We start from the raw sequence: 10,186 nt of genomic DNA, 5'->3' as shown, positions 1-10,186 counted from the left end.
TTTCAAAGAAATTTCGAATTTTAATTTTATATATATTGATTGCATTGAAAAATATTTCTACATTGGAGACGAATGTGACTGACAGCAAGCTAGATACAAATTGCCATAGTATTGAGATTAAAAAAATGCTTGTTTACAGTACAACTTATGAAAAATCGCCAACTTATAACTAAGTTACTTTAAAAAATCGTCAAATTGTCATAAAAATTTTTAAAATGAAACACTTGAGTTGAACATTTTCAAAAATCGTCAACTCATAACTACGTTGGTTAAAATCATCGTCACAGGTCAAATTTGCCATGAAAAATCGTCAAAATGACGAAAAATCGTCAAAGTTGGCACCGCTGGTCATATGGGAATGGTTAAAATGAAGAGCCTTGCCCGATTTTTCATATACTGGCCAAACATTGACAAGGATATTGAAGGGATGGTGAAGGAGTGCAGCGCCTGTGGAAATGTATCCAATTGTCCGCCGAAGTTTCGGAGGCCGCTTAGGAGCGCATATACATCGATTATGCAGGCTCATATGAAGGAATGATGCTGCTAGTTATAACGGATGCCTCGATGTTAAAGTTACTAAAAGTATGACGGCTGCGGCAACAATTCAGTTGCTTGATGATGCATTTGCATCATATGGTGTACCAGTAATTGTCGTGTCGGACAACGCAACAAACTTTCGATCGGCCGAACTGAACGTATATTTTCAAAATGTGGGTGTGAAATACCATAAATTCTCCGCCCCATACCACCCTGCGACGAATGGTCAAGCGGAGCGCAATGTCCAGACTGTGAAAAACGCCCTGAAAGCTATGGGGACAACAAATATTGATCTAAGAAGAAATCTGAATGAGTTTTTGAGGCAATATAATAACGCACTACACAGTACGACTGGGCAATCACCGGCAGAACTTTTCTTTGGTCGCAAGTTAAGATCACGTTTGGACTTGGTTCTTCCGGAGACCGTAGAAAGAAGAAGAAATCATGGCACCAGACAATTTCGCCAATTCTGCAAGGGTCAAAAAGTATATTTTCTCGCCGGGAACCCAAAGGGACCAAAGTGGCTAACCGGTAGGGTGGTAAGAAGACTAGGAGACATCCACCATGAGATTAGCTATGAGGACAAGAAGGTCAAGAGACATGTAGATCAGATAAAGGCGAGAGGAGCCCCAGATGCCGAAAGCGAGCGACGTGCTAATCATGCAAGTGGTGATCGAGATCCAAGTCCGGAGAGTCACTATGGAGACGAGGACCAGTTTCAAGATTTTGCCATAACATCGCCATCGAGTATGGGATCTGAGTTTAAAGGGTTTGATTACGGAGCCACCGAAAGTGACGACCACATCACAAATGATCACAATGGTTTTGTCCCACATGGCAACTCTATTATTTTTTTCTTCTTCTTGTTTAGTCATTGAATTACTTCACATTGAACTCAGTATTAATTTTACTTTATTAAATAAATTACACTATTATATAAAAACCCAAGACATAATAAAAACAAAAACATGTGTTCGTTAATAAAATACATTTATTTCGAAAAGTTGTAGAAACTAAGCAGTGAATATTGTGATGTAGAGGAAAAACATTGTACGTTGATAAAAAATATATAGAACTAAAAAACAAATCACCGATTAAGAAACAGTATATTTTTGATAATCGTTTAAAATTATTGTTGATTTTAAACTCATTTACATAAAAAATATACCACATCATGAGTGGTAATAGGATGATCTATAGTTACACTATGTTACATCTAGATCACAGGTTGGAGATGAAACCATTTTTATACCCACCACCATAGAGTGGTGACGGGAGTATAATAAGTTTGTCATTCCGTTTGTAACACATCGAAATATCGATTTCCGATTATATAAAGTATATATATTCTTGATCATGGAGAAATTCTAAGACGATATAAGCATGTCCGTCTGTTTTCGTCCTGAAATTTGGCACAGATTCGTCTTTTGTTTGCACAGAAAAAAAAGTGTCTCGTAAAATTAAGAAGATTTTTACAATAATTTATTACAAGAATTTTCCAGAATTTTAGTTCATTTTTCGTATCTTCAACGAAAATTAACTACTCGAAAGGAAATTTTACAAATTCTAAGTAGCAATCGTTTAGTTCATGGCCAACAAAATACGATGGAAATTTCCTTAAAAAATTTCTTAACTGGTAGTTAAAATTTCGTTTGTCATGCTATAAAACTACTTGTGAAATGTAAAGTATTTTCTAAATAATAAGTGCAATTTACTATAAGATTTTTTTGTATGAGAAAATATTTTTTTACGAAAAATGAACTTGAAAGTGGATAGAAATTTCTTACTGACTATTCCTATAGTTAATAATTGTTGGTAAAAAATTACACAATGAAATATTTTTAGTTCACATGTAATTAAATTTATAGACATTTTCGTCAAAAATGGTAGATAACATTTCATGAAAATTTTGCAAATTTTAAGTTAAACGTTTCATCGCTCATAAACTGGTGTGCCTTTACGAATATTATTCTTAGAGTAAATTGTCAGCAGATGCGATGAACTAATGCATAGTACAGAGATCTTTATCGGAATGGTGGAATGTGATTAATGTAAAGATGATGTTACTTGAGTTTTGTTGTGTATACATGAGCGTGGGGTTGTTTTTATTTTTGTTCATTTAGTGGCTTGTGTGTGTGTGTTTGTTATTCGTTGATGGTTTTTGGCTGGATGAGGTGTTGTTTTCAACAAAGGCACACGTGTTTTTGTTGTTGTATGAATGATTTGGCTTTGCTTGGTTTTGTTTGGCATGCTTCAGTTGTATAGTTGGCGTTGGCGTGGGCTGTTGCATCTTTTAAGTAGGTATGCAACAAGGGAATATAAAGGCATGGAATATTTTGGATTTTTGAGTCATATATTGGTGTTTGTTTATTAAACCTTTTAAATGAAAGTTATTAATATTTTATCGGTAGTTTAGAAAAAAGTTATTAAGAATATTTAGTAAAATATGTTGAAATTGAAAGTGTATTGAAATTTTCATTATTCAATGTAAAAAATTAATATTCAATTCCAGATGAATTTGGAAAATTTTTGTAATATCTCAGCGTATAGTTTATTCATAAATTGGTAAGTATTTTTTTAATATGGCTTTCTTTTGAAAAGAATATTTTTTATGTATATTATTATTTGTTAATTATTTTTTTTTTTTTTTTTTGGAAACCAGTTTAATGTTTTTCTTTGTTGTAAAAGCGATATTTAATTTCAGAGCAACTCCAGACGGATTCAAACAAATTTAAAAAGGTAGAGAATTGGTAAGTTTTCTTTTAAAAATTGGCTTTCTTTCAACTAGAATATTTACGTTTTTATGACCTTTTTATCATCAAAATTACAGGTTTTTAATACCTTATTTTAGTATTTCTTTAATTAATTTTTTTGGAAACTAATGTAATATTTTTAATGTAAAAATAAATATTTAATTTCAGAATAACCCCTTAAAATTTGGACAAATTTTTAGTACTCCTTTGCCTGTAATTTAAGAGTGAATTGGTAAGTTTTCTTTAACCCTGGATAGCCATCCTTATTTTTTGTACATTAACGTCATCCTTCGTCATTTTGACTACGGCTGATTTCAAGACGATATAATTTTCATCGTGAGCGAAAAAGTGAACCAACCTTGCATTTATTTTCTTATTCAATTTGGTTTTAAGTAGTATAAAACAAAAATTCATAAAACGGTCGAATTAGTATAACTTAAATTTACCATTTCCCAATAGACTAAAATGCATTTTAAATCGAAAATAAAATTACGTGTCGTCATTTTGATGACTGTCTAGGTCATCTTCATTAGATTTTTTGAAAATCTTTTTTTAATAATTTTATGTAATATTTAATTTCAGAGTAACCCAAATAAATTTGGACAACTTTTTATATTTCCCCTCAGCGTACAATTTAATAGAGAATTGGTAAGTTTTATATTAAAACTTTGGCTTTCTTTCAACTAGAATATTTATTTTTTTATATCTTTCACATCGATAACAACACAGTTTTATGAGTTTATTTAGAATACTTCATTATTTCTCTAATTGTTTCAGGTACAAATTTTATGAGATACGTTTTCCAAAAAAAAGTTGAATTCCTTACACCATTTGATAAAATGCCCCAAATATGGTAAGTTACAAGCTAAAATGAAGAATTAAAAATTATATTTCATTACATGGTATTCATTTTTATTAATTTTCATTATTGTTTCCATTTTTTCCAGCAAGATATGTGAAAAAATTACCTACGATGAATAAAAAAAGGATAAGTCAAAATGTCCAAACAGCGGGTTCAAATGAACTACTCTCTTTTCCATGTGGTCATAAATTTTATTCACAAAAAACATTGTATTAAGAACTTTCATCATAAGTTTTTATAATAAAGTACTTTTGCTTAAAGATAGTTTAATTTTAATATATGAAAATTCTCATAATAGTAAAACGGTTTGTTGTTCCTTTAATTATTTAATTTCTCTATACTGTGGAATGATTGATTTAAAAATAGTCTAGTCGTCGACATTTTAAAGAGACTGTTAACCAAATTTTATTATCGGGTTTCCCACAAAATAAGCAAGTAAACCAAAATAATACTGACTTTTTAACTTGGTAGGTGTATATAAATCTTATGGTGTTGTAAAAATGAACTAAACTACAATGTTATAGATGAACTAAAATTTAAGAAAATTATAAACTAGACAAGTTGAAAAAAATCTTAAGGGCTAAATCATGGTCAATATTACTACAGTTTAGTTCATTTTGCAATGGAAAAGGGTTCACTGTTTTTTCAGTGTGCAGGTCAAGTTCGAAGATGGGCTATATCGCTCCAAGTTTTGATATAGTCCCCATATAGACCGATCTCCCGATTTTACTTCTTGGGCTTCTAGAATCCGTAGTTTTAATCCAATTTACCTGAAATTTGAAATCTAGAGGTATTCTAGGACCATACAGAGGTGTGCCGAATATAATGAGTATCGATACAGTTTTTGATATAGCTCCTTATAAACAGGCCCTCCGATTTGGGGTCTAGATTCTAGAACTACAATTAAATGTGCAGAATACTGTGTGTATCCTTCCATGTTTTGGTATAGCCCCCATTACACCGAACTCCCGATTTAACTCCTAGGGTTTCTAGAAATTGTAGTTTTTATCAGATTTGCCACAAATTGAAAATATTCTGGCATTTTAGACCCATAACAAAGTGTATATGATTTAGTTTTATCGGTCCATTTGGTAAGGCCTCCATATAGACCGATTTCACTTATTACGGGTATAGACGGCACACTGATCATGAAAATTGCTTGAAACTGAATGCAAAATTTCCAGATTTTACTTCTCGTAATCATTTATATAATTGGGATGAAATTCTACAGATTTTAGATTTCAAATCAAGGCGTTATTTCATCATTTTCTTGCACACTTACAAGATATGTTTATGATTCCTCTAAAACTTAAACAAAAATGGTTCTTATAAATCTATAATCTGATATAAGTAAAATCTTTAAGTTTACCTTCGGGAAGTGTGCTGCAGTTCAGCCAGTACACTTCCCGAAGATAAATTTAAAGATTTTACCTTGGGAGAATATCTGTCATAAAACCCCCCTAATATTTCAAAGGAAACTATAATATTTGATTCATGGTGGTGGGTATTTAAGATTCGGCCAGGCCGAACTTACTACTTACTACTGTATACTTGTTTAATCTATATTTTTTTAGTCCAAGCAAGTTTAGCAAGTTTTTTTATAAAGTTTATATTTTTAATATATATTCTGAGAATATTTTCAAAAATGTCCCATTAGTTCACGGATATGATTGCAATAATGTACCTAATGGATGGATTTTTCAATGTGGTGGTAAGTTTTTCTGTAAACGATATTTCGTCCGTTCTTAATAAAACCAAAATTTCAATTTATTAAAAATAATTATTTTCACTTGCAGGTAGATAGGCCTTCTAATGGTATTTTTTTGGAATATTCTTACTGTTTAATGCTAACTACGCTTATATCCTTTTTGGCTCTAAGAAATACTCTTGAAAACCATAAGTTAAAAATCAATATGTGCGATATAATTTGATACACAACAAAATGAACCAAATCGATGAAATTGGATAACAATTTAATGAATATAGCAACTTATGCCACATATATCTGTCATATGGATACAAAAAATTGAAATTAATTAGTTAGTCCTACTAATATAGAATATTACTCTTTTGAAGAAGCAAGTAACTGCATCCAACGTATGAATAAAAATATTTCCTTTATTGTATATCACAAGCCATAGTTTTGTGTAATATAATACTTTTGTGAAATAAAGTGCTGGTGCCACGCACAGAAAAAACATGTTTGGACATGGTTGCCGCATCCATTTAATGCTTATTTAGAGTATGTAATTGTCGCGAAAACCATGTATTTTGTCTTTGTAAAAATAATTTTCGAGCGGAGAAAAATATATGTTGGCAATAAGCATTTAAATGGTTCTCAAATGACGCAAACATGTTCTATTATTTAAATGATAGAATTTGAGACCATTGTATGGTCAGGAAAATCATGTACCTGACCATTCAATTTTTTTTACTTTTTTGCAGAGAAAAAAGTATTTTTATAGTTTACGTATAGACATGTCACAACCATTACATGGTCATAAAGACCATGTACATTGTTTTCGTGACCATTTAATTTTTTAATTTTTTTTGCAGCGACAAGAATTTTATAAAAACATTTAGCAGGTACACACGATTTTCATTTTGCGCGTCAGTCGTGTGTTGATTGTTTCTTGGAATGGACGCAGAATACGGAATTATTGTGTTTTGTGTTAATTTATTTATTCAGAAATGGCATGTGGTTTTATGTGAATACAAAAAAGGAAAGTGTAATTGAAACAAATGTACTTGGTTTTTGTTCTGCATTTTGACATATGGTATAATTTATTTTTATTTGCAGTTATATGATGTCTGTGTTTGTACATTTGATGGACACGAAGTAAATATGGAATGATTACTTATTGTTGAAATTGAACCAAACTAGAGTGTGTAAAAATATGTGATGTTTGCTTGCACGACATTATAAATACAAATAAACAATGAATTAGTTTATAAATAAATAAAAACAAATAAATAAAGTTGATTTTGTGTTTTCTTTTCTCAAGTGGCGTCCTTTTTTCGACGACGAAAAAAGTTTTTTCATAAAAATCAAAACATTTTAGGTTGTGACCATGTTCTTTTAACTAGAAGAAAACCATTTTTGACGAATAACATAACATTTTAGATCGTGACCATTGTCTTTTAATGGAAACAAAATTCTTTTTATCAATATAATAACATTTTAGATGAGGACAATTGTATTTTTCTTAGAACCATGTTCACTGAGCCAACATGGTTGCAGGTTAAAATGTTACATGGTCGCCGCAAAAATTGCTGCTATCATATTATTTTGCTCTTCGAATATGATTGTGACAATCATGTTTCTTCTCTGCGTGTAAGTACATTCTTCGCACAGCGTAGTAATAATGAACTAAAATACGATGCATGAACTAATTTATAAGAAAATCATGAACTTATCTATATGAAAAAAATCTTTGGCGCCAAATCATTAGTTCATTTTTCGTAAACAATAGTAAAACTTCGGTGAAGTAAACGGATTACCACATATATGTAAGATTTATCCACATGAATGAAAAAAAATCAATGAAATCATTCCGTATATGAATTTAATTCAATTTTTTTATTCCGTAGTATAGCGGTACATAAATATGGGAAACTCTTAACATGCATTCTTCTTAATTTCTACGAAAATCACATCGTTCAAATATAAAAATGTCTTTGGCGCTATACGAAGTTTAACTTAACAACAACTTAAAGAAGCTTAATTTTTTATGTGTGTAATATTGAAGTAAAAGACGCCAAACTCTAACAATTTTATGAGAATCTTCGGTTTCGGCCGATATTATTTTTTGGCTTCGCCCAAAAACGCTCTTCGTTCGAGCTCTAGTAAATAAATATATGCATTCACCCAGAAAAAAGTGCATTCTAAACTAAAGGAAAAAATGTTCATCAATTAAGTTTAGTCATTTTATTTCCATTAAGGTACATTTATGTGTGAAATAATAAAATTTACTTGTTTCAGTAAAAAAAAACAAAAATCCTAAACTAAAAGCAGTTAGGAATAGTTCATTAACTAGAATAAGGCATGGAATTTTACTAATATTGTTTTCTTCGCTGGGTATAAGAATTTGCTACTGAAAAAGAAAATTTTATTCACTGATAACAAAGCATTCGAAAAATAAACAAAAACCGAACTAAACCCAAGTTTCCTCAAATTTTGTAAAATTTCCTATAAAATGATAATTCTGACTTCCTTTATTATAGAAAGCTTATCATACATACGAATAACACTTGGCATAGTTCATTCGTACTAAGAAGTATTCAATCCTTTCAGAACTTAAGGAAACACACTTGTTATAATATGGGAAATTTTCCTATATTTCTTTTATCTACCTGTAATCGATACCTGTCATCGATGTAATCGATATGTTGCGCGTGATTTGTTTTTGTTAGAATCGTGTTGTTATGATATACGGAGAGATAGTTAAAAAATAACTTAGTAAGATAATATAATAAATAACAAATATATAAAATATTTGTTATTTTAAATGAGTGAGAAAATACCAGAAGAATAACAACCCCTTAATTCATCTTCAATTATCAGGTAATATTCAGTGACGCTAACCTTTTGTGAAAAAATTGGGTTAGGACTTTTTATATTTATAGGTATTGAAATTGTAAAAGTAGGACAAAATCTTTAGGCAGCAAAAGTGAAAAGTACAAGAAGAAGAAAAATGCGATTTACAGTTGATAACATTACATGGAAATTGGCTCCGTTTTTTCTTCAATAAAAGTGTTCACTTGTGCGATTTTTTGCATAAATCCTATCAGGAAATTAATATTGTGTTCTGTTTTGTCAGGAAAAACTGAAGTTTCCTTGAAATCTGGTAAGTTCTTCACGTTTTTCTAATTGAATTTTATTGTTCTTGAAATTCAAGACATTGTGCATGCACTTTGTTGTTTCTTTTCTTGGGCATCAATTTTCTTCCTATTTCAAAGAAATTGTTTTTGCTTCTCTCACTCCCGCACGAAATTCACATCTACCACAATCTGTCTGTGTCACTGTCACAATTAAAAAAACACTTTCTATTTAAATAAATTGACTCCAATCTTCCTTCGTTTAGAACTTCCACTATTTTCCTTCTAATTACTGGTAGCAGACATAATTTATTTTTAATTTTTTTTTCTATTCCATTACCTTGTTTTGGTTTCATTTCTGTTTGGCTTTTTTCTGTCTTTTTATCTTCTTTATCTTATGAAACTCTTTTTATCTTTTATCTTATATTTTTATCGCCAATAGATGGCGCTCATAATGAGTGATAATCTAAGCAAATAAGGGATCCAAATCAATGCACCTGACCGATGATGCAGCCTCGAACGCTTCATCGACATCTTCAAAGGGATCTTTAAAGAATGCAAGATTATGCATTCGCAGGCTTTCGAAAAAAGACAAACTCTCCGAGTCGCAGACTGTGCGCCTTACTAACGCTAGAAGATTAACATAGTAGATGAACACGAGAGATGTAAAGGGAACTCTATAGTACCGACCAGAGACAACGGGTCGCTCGTGTGAGCCATGCGGGAAGTTGGAGTATCCGAGGAACAATCAGACGGTATATCTTCCACTGACTCCTTCTTCTTCCTAAGGGTCAAAGAGGCCTTAAGTGTGAGGCAGAAGCTAGAGGGGAGGATAAACATGTCTGAGGATGACAGTACACGTCTATCTAAGGCAAAGGAAACCATAAGAAAATGGGAAGTCACAAATAAGGAAATTATGGAAGGTAATGTAATTTCTAAAATGGATAGTAATCTGTTATTGAACTTTCGCCCTACCTACCACTTCCGCCAATATTGCCATAGCTGAAGACGGATGCAATACAGGCGGGATGGATGAGCCGAGCTCGTCTTTTCGCCCCCAGGTCAGGGGAAAGATAGGCAGCACGGAGATATTGTGTGCGTCCAGCCCACTATCGACCTCGAAAGGAATGCCGAGCATAGCTCGAAATCCCGCCGAGCAGTCTAGTGGTTCAAAAATTCCGGCAGATGATGTGTCACCTAATCCTGATTCCGAGGA

General features: G+C 31.7%; 2 long non-coding RNA genes across 2 annotated transcripts; both read left to right on the top strand.

Moving 5' to 3' along the window:
- The first annotated feature begins 2,801 nt into the window (after positions 1-2,801).
- Positions 2,802-3,500, top strand: LOC142241189 (uncharacterized). Its single transcript, XR_012723522.1, has 4 exons — positions 2,802-2,838; positions 3,050-3,102; positions 3,200-3,287; positions 3,459-3,500. It is a non-coding gene; the product is annotated as an uncharacterized LOC142241189 (long non-coding RNA).
- A 371-nt stretch (positions 3,501-3,871) lies between these two features.
- On the top strand, positions 3,872-4,337 carry LOC142242895 (uncharacterized). Its single transcript, XR_012724237.1, has 3 exons — positions 3,872-3,938; positions 4,068-4,143; positions 4,238-4,337. It is a non-coding gene; the product is annotated as an uncharacterized LOC142242895 (long non-coding RNA).
- The last annotated feature ends 5,849 nt before the right edge of the window (positions 4,338-10,186 follow it).

The sequence above is a fragment of the Haematobia irritans genome, chromosome 1 (genome assembly GCF_050003625.1).
Source record: "Haematobia irritans isolate KBUSLIRL chromosome 1, ASM5000362v1, whole genome shotgun sequence".
NCBI lineage: Eukaryota > Metazoa > Arthropoda > Insecta > Diptera > Muscidae > Haematobia > Haematobia irritans.
Note: the sequence above shows the minus strand (reverse complement) of the source record. Positions and strands in the feature narration are given on the sequence as shown.